Genomic DNA, 11,851 nt, shown 5'->3' with positions numbered 1-11,851 from the left:
AATATTTATAACCTAACAAACTTAGACTAACTATGCACTTATAGGCAGTGTACCTAGTCAGATTACAGTATAGCTTAGGTAAGTCGGGTGTCGATCACAGGGAACGATGGTGAATTAATTTAGAATATTTGATTATAGGTTACAGGACACACGAAAGGACTAAAGAAAGTGTTATTGAATCTCCAACGAACAGTTAATTAACAACTCTTCGATAAACTAACAGGAAAGCAAATCTCTTCAGGTACTTTGGTTTAGATAAATTACACCTTAAAACCATAGACAATTGCATACACAAATTCCTTTATTCATGTTCACCGATTCCTAAAATGATTAGATTCGCGTTCACTATAACTAATCCTTTAACAAACAAGTCAATTCAAACAGTGATCAGTTGATTAAACTAACATGATTCCTAGTGTTCAGTTCGTATCAAGCAAGACTTGTAAATATAGTTAATCAAATTGGTCGTTCAATTAACCTCTTGTTGATGGTCATCAAACAAGGCTCACACATTAACTTACTTATTCCCAAGTTAATCCTAGTTTCACATTCGTTATTCCTAGACTTATAATCTTGATAGTCATCAAAATCACAAGAGACAAGCAATCAAGCAGATGTTCATACAACTCAATTTACTTAATAATTAACAGCAAATAATTATCATTAACATTTAAGGATCTTTTAACAAGCTTGACAAGATAAATTAAACATAAACAAACAAATCAATATAGCAATTAGTCTAATAATCAAGGTTTCATTCAATCATAAACACAAAGTAAAAGGTTTTTACACCCAAATCAGAAACTAAATACATAATAGTAACACAGTGGGATGCTAAAAGTGGTCACGTTAACAACCCATATGATTACTGACATGTATCCGCTCTCCAATCCTTCCGATCTCCGCTCCCGTTAGCTTAATGGCCTTCCGGCCGCCTTCTAGACCCTCAAAACGGCTTAACAGAAGTTAATTATCGACTAAATTAGGTTAGAAGTCGAATCCCCCCTTCTGGTTAGCTAATAATCGCCTTTTATAACCCTTGTAACCGACTTACGTACGCTGGGCGTAAGTCGGATTACGCTGGGCGTAGTGAGGATTAATATGCGATGAGGTTATCCGGATGCCAGACGTTACGCGGGACGTACATATAGTTTACGCAGGGCGTAAGTCGTATTTGGCTATTACGCTTGGCTCCTCCAACATTTTTTTCTTTCCTTTAGCTTCTAAGCCCGATTTCCGTTTCAGTCTTTTCTTTTGTGCTCCATCAACAACGAATAGCTGCAAATCATAATTCAAAGCATTATAAGTACCTTTAGTTCTAAAAGAGAATAATAAAGGCTAAAATATTAAGATATAATGTATAAATATATATATATATATATATATACACATATCAAAATACCCCACACTTAGCCTTTGCTTGCCCCCAAGCAAATTTACTTTTATTTTACCAATATCATACTAAACAATCCATTTAAAACTCAGCTATTATGCCAAGACCGCAACGCATGCATTTGTGTCTAAAATTTTCCTAAAGTACCCCCATACTTTAAATACTCACAATCTTCATAAACACTCGCCCACTTCTTTCGAACAATGCTCATTTTATGCATCCCTCTGAATCCATCTGCAGAAAACCTCCTAACCTCAAGGTATTTTTGGTTGAGCAACCCAAGCATACATAATCTAGAATTACAATTTATGATACCACTAAGGAGCTTTTTTGAATTCTTCACTTTCTTGATAATTTGATCTTTGATTTCTTTGAATTCACCACCTTGTTTGATTTGATTTCTGGTATCTTCAATTTTTGAACTTTTGGAATTTTGATCTTTTGATCTTCATTTTAATTGCTCCAAAATTCTTCAAACTTTTCTTGCAATTATCTCTCTTTTTTTTCACTCAAAACCTACATGCTTAAGCAGGGGCGCTCAACTTCAACCTTTATTGGTTAACACTAATAATTTTCCTGGATACATTTATGGTACACGATGCTAAACATATTGCATCCCTCAAACTAAGCGAGGTTGTGTTTTTGTTCCATGATTTCACTAAAATAAGGGAGGCTACAAATGCACTATAACGTATATTGGCTCAACTAAACATTTGAGTTCTCATCGGATCATCTCATACCATATTAGGAAAAAAAATTAATTATCACTAGATTTTTCTAAATTAAACTATTATTTCAAGTTTATAAATTTTTAAATTTCCCTAAATCTAGCAATTTCCAAACTATTACATTTTTTTAAATTTACTTTTACCGACCCCCTACCCCACACTTATTTCATACAATGTCCTCATTGTGTGTATAAAAATAATTAAGCACATAAAAAGGAAGAAAAAGGAACAGACTCCCCTGGGGTAGTTGTGGGGAGGTCGAATGGGGCTGCTACAAGTTGCTTCAAATATTGCTGAAAGACTGAAAACTGGAACTGCTGCTTCTGAATTTGCCGATAAATAAAATCAAGACTGCCCGCTTCGAAAAATGTGGTGCAAAAGATTGCAAACAAATGTAATGTATCGTAACCATGACGTGGGAAAGTGTCGACCACGTCATCTCGTCAAGAATGACATCCTCTTCTCGCGATGAAAACTCCCCCACAACATAGGAAAGTGTCAACCATGTCGTGGCAGCTGGGATGATACTTCTTTCTCGCGTCGAAATAAAACTCTATGGTGTGGGACAGCTCATCCATATCATAAGAGTCAAAATATAGTAAAAATGCCAATCTTCTAAATAATCTCTCACGAAATCAATATGCACCGCACACTTATGACAAAATTGTGGGTCTTGACTATAATCTTCGAACTCTCACACGGCTCTCTCTAGCAACAGTCGGACCTAGCTGCTGAACTTACTACCAGCTTTCTAAGGGCGAAAATTCTGCAGAGATCTAAACAACCAAAGAGCATCAACGTGGAAAACAAAAGTAAAACACCCTAAATTAAACTTAATTACATACCAAATAAAAATACTAACACTAAGCAACAAAAAATAAACTAAAAATAACACAAAAATAAAAAGGATAACTAAATCACTCATCATCCCCGTCATCATGCTGCTGTGTCCCAGAAGTACCGGGTCCATCATGTCGTGACTGGAATGGTGGAGGGAAAGGAACCGAGTACTGAAACCCATGGTGGGCAAAGAATGCTCTCAATGCATCCCCAAACCACTGTTGTTGTCTCTCCACGTGTGCAACATACTCACCAAGGTTCTGAACCCCCATGTCAATACGGTCAATGCGCTGAGCTAGGTAACGCATATCAATCTCCGGCTCAGGTCCCTGCTGCGCTCCCCGAGGAGCAGGTCTACGCCGCTGGACCCGTCTCGGCTGTGGCTCGACGGCACCCTCCTCGTCCGCCATGTCATCTGGTCGTACCCGCAAGACACCATCTCCGCCCCGCTCAAGTACACGCATCGACTCCAATAACTGAAGGCTCATCGGCCTCATATCATGAAACACCATCGATCTCGTGATCTCACGCGTCAACAACTTATATGATCGAGCTAATCGCGTGATAAAATGCCCCCCGCAAATCGGGCTATCCTCCCGAAGTCCCCTGGCCCTCCTACCAAAATACGCGGCTAAAGCAACTAGAAGGTTCAGGTGCCTCCCTGGAGTAACAAGTGCCCATAAGAAATACAAGTCTGTCGATGGCACTCTCTCACTGTTCTTATGGTGCGTGAGAGATATGGAAATCAAACGGTGCAGCAATCTGTATGTGGTAGACCGAATCATCCTCCCCCGTGCAGTAGATGGCGTAAATACTCCCCCTGTAATCTCAACCCAAAAAGTGTTTTCATTATAGTCATTTGGCCGGTCCGTGAGACAATCAGCAAGGAATGTCAGGAAGTGGACACTCCTCGTCTCATCTGCTGTATATATCCCCACTCGAGTGGCGAGCTCTATCACACTGCACTCCCGGCTCACACCCCCCAGTCTGAAGGAAAAGGTTGTCCTATCATCGGGTGTCTCCCTAGGGTCATAGGAAACTGTAGCGTAAAACTCCAGCAAAAATTCCCGATAAACAGGCTCCTGGATCCTGAACAATCGTGCCCATCCCTGACATACGAACAAATGCACTCCACTCGCGTCCGAGTGTGTGTATTGCAAAAAATCCTGGATCAGCGCAGCAAGTCCAGTCTGGGTCGCCAATTCCCAGTCAAATGAAGGTGCTATGTCGATCTCCTTAGTGAGCAACAAACTCAAATTGTTGACATATCGTGCCCGGGTTGCATCGTTTAGAGTTTGCGAAAATTGCAAGAAACGGTGATCGGTCACGTCCTCGGGTGGGTTGGTCCTTTGAGTTCTTCGGGCCATAATCTGCACAAATAAATACCAAAACAAAACCAAATTTTTTTTACAGCATTAACAATTTTTTAGACTAAAATAGTGGTCCTGGTCATGGTTGTACGCTGGGCGTACATCCAGCATACGCTGGGCATACGTCCAGATTTACTAATCTGTGTAGGTGTCCCCTGCTTGTTCTAAGGCCATAAACAGTCAATATATATTCACACGAGAATCATGAAGGGTAGTCAAAATATGAGCAAACTACTTAGGCATACGTCGAACGAAATCATATCTGAACCATATCACTCTTTCAACAGCCTTATACCAAGAACTGTGCAGGGCAGTCCGTCAATGGAAGGTTTTCGCTAGGCGCAAACCCCTAAAGATGAATCGATGGCTATTTCTCGGAATTAAGGCTAAATTAGGTCCTAGGGTTTAGTCCATTGGTATGAATCAGTGTATTTAGACATAATCAAACACCAAATTTGTATGAAATCGACCCTAATGGACGAAGGGTATAAACCCTAGATTTTGCTTTATGCTCAATACCTCTATTTCCATGAAAATAATCCCAAATCAAAGCAATAGGGTATCTGAATAACATACCTTTATGTCGATTCTACAAGAAAAGAAGAACAATCGGAGATTTTTGGGAGAAGAACTTGGCCGTCTCAATGCGTGTGTGCGAAGGAAGGTTATTTGAAAGAATAACAAAAAAGTCAAAGGGTTAAATGATAAAACATGTCGTCGATTTACGTTGGGCGTAAAACAAAGTTACGCTGGGCGTAACCCCAACTCCGAGAAAATAGTCATCCGCGATCAATGGTTCATTACGCTTGGCGTAAATTAAAATTACTTTGGGGGTAATTTTAACTGAAATATTTCCTTTTCCTTGTTTGAAATTCCTTTTTCCAACTAATTAATTTGGGGACTTATAATTATTATTAATTATTTTTTTTCTTTTAATTGCTTCAACAACAGCCATGATTTTCTGATGAGTGACATTTAAAAAAAATGAGACGTCATGATCACTTGTCCTTGTCGAGATCAAACAACAATGGTTGATTAAAACCCTTGCACGCAAGAATTGGTTTGTGAAAACAACCACTTTCGGGACCTGTTAGAATATTTCCTTTGTTTTCTTCGCACCTTTAACTAAAAGTAGAACAAGAAGTGACCTAACTAGTCAAGAACAACAAGAGCTCGGTCTTCCACTTAACCACCACAATACGCCTTGCTATACTACGCCTCATGGATTGAGTTGGACAAATCAACAAAGTAGTAGGCTAAGCAGGTCAAGAATCCCCAAATCGCTAGCATTCTCGAAACCCATGAAAAAGGTAAAGTCAAACAATGTGTACGATCCCAAATTCCTGTAAATAACAACAAGAACCTTCCCGACAAGTGAAATGATATCAACGAAAATAAAACTAAAAAAAATAAAAACTAACTAAACTAACTATAAGCAAATAATCAAATAATCAAATAAACTAAATTAATTACAAGCCGTTCCCCGGCAACGGCGCCAAAAACTAGATGTGCACAAAAGTACCCACTAATTTTAATATTTATAACCTAACAAACTTAGACTAACTATGCACTTATAGGCAGTGTACCTAGTCAGATTACAGTATAGCTTAGGTAAGTCGGGTGTCGATCACAGGGAACGATGGTGAATTAATTTGGAATATTTGATTATAGGTTACAGGACACACGAAAGGACTAAAGAAAGTGTTATTGAATCTCAAACGAACAGTTAATTAACAACTCTTCGATAAACTAACAGGAAAGCAAATCTCTTTAGGTACTTTGGTTTAGATAAATTACACCTTAAAAACATAGACAATTGCATACACAAATTCCTTTATTCATGTTCACCGATTCCTAAAATGATTAGATTCGCGTTCACTATAACTAATCCTTTAGCAAACAAGTCAATTCAAACAGTGATCAGTTGATTAAACTAACATGATTCCTAGTGTTCAGTTCGTATCAAGCAAGACTTGTAAATATAGTTAATCAAATTGGTCGTTCAATTAACCTCTTGTTGATGGTCATCAAACAAGGCTCACACATTAACTTACTTATTCCCAAGTTAATCCTAGTTTCACATTCGTTATTCCTAGACTTATAATCTTGATAGTCATCAAAATCACAAGAGACAAGCAATCAAGCAGATGTTCATACAACTCAATTTACTTAATAATTAACAGCAAATAATTATCATTAACATTTAAGGATCTTTTAACAAGCTTGGCAAGATAAATTAAACATAAACAAACAAATCAATATAGCAATTAGTCTAATAATCAAGGTTTCATTCAATCATAAACACAAAGTAAAAGGTTTTTACACCCAAATATGAAACTAAATACATAATAGTAACACAGTGGGATGCTAAAAATGGTCACGTTAACAACCCATATGATTACTGACATGTATCCGCTCTCCAATCCTTCCGATCTCCGCTCCCGTTAGCTTAATGGCCTTCCGGCCGCCTTCTAGACCCTCAAAACGGCTTAACAGAAGTTAATTATCGACTAAATTAGGTTAGAAGTCGAATCCCCCCTTCTGGTTAGCTAATAATCGCCTTTTATAACCCTTGTAACCGACTTACGTACGCTGGGCGTAAGTCGGATTACGCTGGGCGTAGTGAGGATTAATATGCGATGAGGTTATCCGGATGCCAGACGTTACGCGGGACGTACATATAGTTTACGCAGGGCGTAAGTCGTATTTGGCTATTACGCTTGGCTCCTCCAACATTTTTTTCTTTCCTTTAGCTTCTAAGCCCGATTTCCGTTTCAGTCTTTTCTTTTGTGCTCCATCAACAACGAATAGCTGCAAATCATAATTCAAAGCATTATAAGTACCTTTAGTTCTAAAAGAGAATAATAAAGGCTAAAATATTAAGATATAATGTATAAATATATATATATATATATATATATACACATATCAAAATACCCCACACTTAGCCTTTGCTTGCCCCCAAGCAAATTTACTTTTATTTTACCAATATCATACTAAACAATCCATTTAAAACTCAGCTATTATGCCAAGACCGCAACGCATGCATTTGTGTCTAAAATTTTCCTAAAGTACCCCCATACTTTAAATACTCACAATCTTCATAAACACTCGCCCACTTCTTTCGAACAATGCTCATTTTATGCATCCCTCTGAATCCATCTGCAGAAAACCTCCTAACCTCAAGGTATTTTTGGTTGAGCAACCCAAGCATACATAATCTAGAATTACAATTTATGATACCACTAAGGAGCTTTTTTGAATTCTTCACTTTCTTGATAATTTGATCTTTGATTTCTTTGAATTCACCACCTTGTTTGATTTGATTTCTGGTATCTTCAATTTTTGAACTTTTGGAATTTTGATCTTTTGATCTTCATTTTAATTGCTCCAAAATTCTTCAAACTTTTCTTGCAATTATCTCTCTTTTTTTTCACTCAAAACCTACATGCTTAAGCAGGGGCGCTCAACTTCAACCTTTATTGGTTAACACTAATAATTTTCCTGGATACATTTATGGTACACGATGCTAAACATATTGCATCCCTCAAACTAAGCGAGGTTGTGTTTTTGTTCCATGATTTCACTAAAATAAGGGAGGCTACAAATGCACTATAACGTATATTGGCTCAACTAAACATTTGAGTTCTCATCGGATCATCTCACACCATATTAGGAAAAAAATTAATTATCACTAGATTTTTCTAAATTAAACTATTATTTCAAGTTTATAAATTTTTAAATTTCCCTAAATCTAGCAATTTCCAAACTATTACATTTTTTTAAATTTACTTTTACCGACCCCCTACCCCACACTTATTTCATACAATGTCCTCATTGTGTGTATAAAAATAATTAAGCACATAAAAAGGAAGAAAAAGGAACAGACTCCCCTGGGGTAGTTGTGGGGAGGTCGAATGGGGCTGCTACAAGTTGCTTCAAATATTGCTGAAAGACTGAAAACTGGAACTGCTGCTTCTGAATTTGCCGATAAATAAAATCAAGACTGCCCGCTTCGAAAAATGTGGTGCAAAAGATTGCAAACAAATGTAATGTATCGTAACCATGACGTGGGAAAGTGTCGACCACGTCATCTCGTCAAGAATGACATCCTCTTCTCGCGATGAAAACTCCCCCACAACATAGGAAAGTGTCAACCATGTCGTGGCAGCTGGGATGATACTTCTTTCTCGCGTCGAAATAAAACTCTATGGTGTGGGAACAGCTCATCCATATCATAAGAGTCAAAATATAGTAAAAATGCCAATCTTCTAAATAATCTCTCACGAAATCAATATGCACCCCACACTTATGACAAAATTGTGGGTCTTGACTATAATCTTCGAACTCTCACACGGCTCTCTCTAGCAACAGTCGGACCTAGCTGCTGAACTTACTGCCAGCTTTCTAAGGGCGAAATTTTTTAGATATCTAAACAACCAAAGAGCATCAACGTGGAAAACAAAAGTAAAACACCCTAAATTAAACTTAATTACATACCAAATAAAAATACTAACACTAAGCAACAAAAAATAAACTAAAAATAACACAATTTACTTAATAATTAATAGCAAATAATTATCATTAACACGTAAGGATCTTTTAACAAGCTTGACAAGATAAATTAAACATAAACAAACAATTCAATATAGCAATTAGTCTAATAATCAAGGTTTCATTCAATCATAAACACAAAGTAAAAGATTTTACACCCAAATCAGAAACTAAATACATAATAGTAACACAGTGGAATGCTAAAAATGGTCACGTTAACAACCCATATGATTACCGACACGTATCCGCTCTCCAATCCTCCCGATCTCTGCTCCCGTTAGCTTAACGGCCTTCCGGCCGCCTTATAGACCCTCAAAACGGCTTAACAGAAGTTAATTATCGACTAAATTAGGTTAGAAGTCGAATCCCCCCTTCTGGTTAGCTGATAATCGCCTTTTATAACCCTTGTAACCGACTTACGTACGCTGGGCGTAAGTCGGATTACGTTGGGCGTAGTGAGGATTAATACGCGAGGAGGTTATCCGGATGCCAGCCGTTATGCGGGGTGTACATATAGCTTACGCTGGGCGTAAGTCGTATTTGGCAATTACGGTTGGCGTACATGTCCATTACACAGGGCGTAAGTCGTATTTGGCTCCTCCAACATTTTTTTCTTTCCTTTAGCTTCTAAGCCCGATTTCCGCTTCAGTCTTTTCTTTTGTGCTCCATCAACAACGAATAGCTGCAAATCACAATTCAAAGCATTATAAGTACTTTTTAGTTCTAAAAGAGAATGATAAAGGCTAAAATATTAAGATATAATGTATATATATATATATATATATATATATATATATATATATATACACATATCGTGCACCAAAGCATACAAAAATATGTCACACTTGAGTTTACGGCCCAAGAAGGTTCTTGGACCATAAACACCCATTCTTAGACCATAAAGACCCCCCAAAGGGTGTTAAAGTGCCCTTAACACTTTGTATGGCTTGGAATTGGACCTAGAACTTCGTATGCTTAACCTACAACCACAAAAACACATTATTTATGGACTAACATGAGTTTACTGTCGTAGACTCATGTGTTTAAGTTAGTAAACTCCCCAAGAACATCTTCTTAGACCGTAAACACCTTTCCAAGGTGTTTAAGTGCCCTAAACACCTTCCTATGCTCCTAAAAGTGACTAGAACCTTACATGCATGAGTTAGAACCACCAAACAACAAAAGAAATGGACCAACATGAGTTTACTACGGTAAACTCATGTGTTTATGGTTTTAAACTCCTCAAGGAGTAGTCATAGGCTGTAAACTCCTCAAATGGTCCATTTTGAGGCCTTAAACTCTTCATAAGCCCTAAAATTGAACCTAGCCTAATTCCACAAGTGTTATCAGACCTTAAAGCATCAAAGAACACACCACCCATGATTTTACGGCCGTAAACTCATGAGGATAAGGTCTTAGGGCCATAAACTCTAAAAAGAGGTTACTCTTGAAGAGTAAACTCCCTATCTAGGACATACACACCCTTAGATGTTACCCGGGACACTCCTAGCACTTGACCAAAGTGTTTTTCGCAGTTTAGGATGCGCATACGTGTTTAATTAGTATTATATTTACTAATTGTATGTAAACATATGTCTTCGTATGTTAATAGGTCACTAAGTGTGTTCAAGTATTTACTTGACACCGAGCACCCAACCGTCACCTTCATCCGATCTGCTTACAACAGGTGAGTTCATACCCCTGAATTAACCTTTTAAATGTTTTACATGCTTTTATGGGGGGAATACAAGTTAAAACATGCCAGTTATCATATCAGTCACATGTGACTGATAACCCGCATGCACAAGGATTTATTACACTGTCAACTGTTTTACCAAGTATGATACTGTAAATGGTTTTCCAAAACGTCTCTAATTATTCAAAGCTTTTCTCAAATTGTCTCTTGCGCTGTATGTTTTACTTCAAATTCAGTTACAGCAGCATTTTAAATAAAGGTTTTCTTTACTTGTATTGTTTTATCAAAGTTATAATCAAAACTTGTTTATGAAAGATTTCCAAGGGTTTCTAATGGTTTTCAAACTTATTTTACAAAAGAATACCAAGTCATGATTTTCTTAAGTATAAAGGTTTTCCAAAGTTTACATCAAAGTTTTTCTTCCATGTTTTTGTACTCCTACTTTGTTAGATACTACTGCTTCGTTATACTTCTACTTAGTTAATGTTCCTACTTAGTTAAATACTACTACTTTGTTAACGCTTTTACTTCGTGATACGCTTTTACTTCATGATACGCTTCTACTTGTTAATGCTCCTACTTTGTAAACGCTCCTACTTATTAACGTTTCTACTTGTTAACGCTCCTACTTTGTAAACGCTCCTACTTGTTAACGCTTCTACTTGTTAACGCTCCTACTTTGTAAACGCTCCTACTTATTAACGCTTCTACTTTGCTAACACTTCAACTTCGTTAAATGTTTCTACTTAGTTAAATGTATGTCTGTACTTGTATAGTTATATAAATAATGTTTAAAGGACTTAGGAAGGCTAGTTCGCCCTATTTCCTTTTCCTCGTTGGGATGTGGTCTGGTGGGATCGGATATCCGTCCGAAGGTCGTTTGATCATTAATTAATATTATGTATACATGTATAGACATATAGGTTTACGTCAGTCAGTTTATGTGTGAGTCTCTATCATTAGCCCAGTATTTACATCAGAACTCACTATACGAGATGCATCTTCAGGACACGGCATTCTCCGTTGTCAAGTTGGTAACCAGAGTCTCCTGTAGGGAGAGCGGGCATTGTGTGTATAGATCTATACGGGATTGACACCCCCACACCCTGACTGCTAGCTACAGTCCACGGCCTACCAAGCCAAGGGGTTACAAATGTCATAATGTTTCCGACGCTTGCAGGGCGTCAAGTTCTCTAGTGTCTATCAGTATGGTTACGAGTATCTCGGGGTAACCTTATAATTCATGGCCTTAAGGTAACGAGAATTAACA

Source organism: Lactuca sativa, chromosome 8 (assembly GCF_002870075.4).
Source record: "Lactuca sativa cultivar Salinas chromosome 8, Lsat_Salinas_v11, whole genome shotgun sequence".
NCBI classification, from domain to species: domain Eukaryota; kingdom Viridiplantae; phylum Streptophyta; class Magnoliopsida; order Asterales; family Asteraceae; genus Lactuca; species Lactuca sativa.
This window is presented reverse-complemented; position numbering follows the sequence as displayed.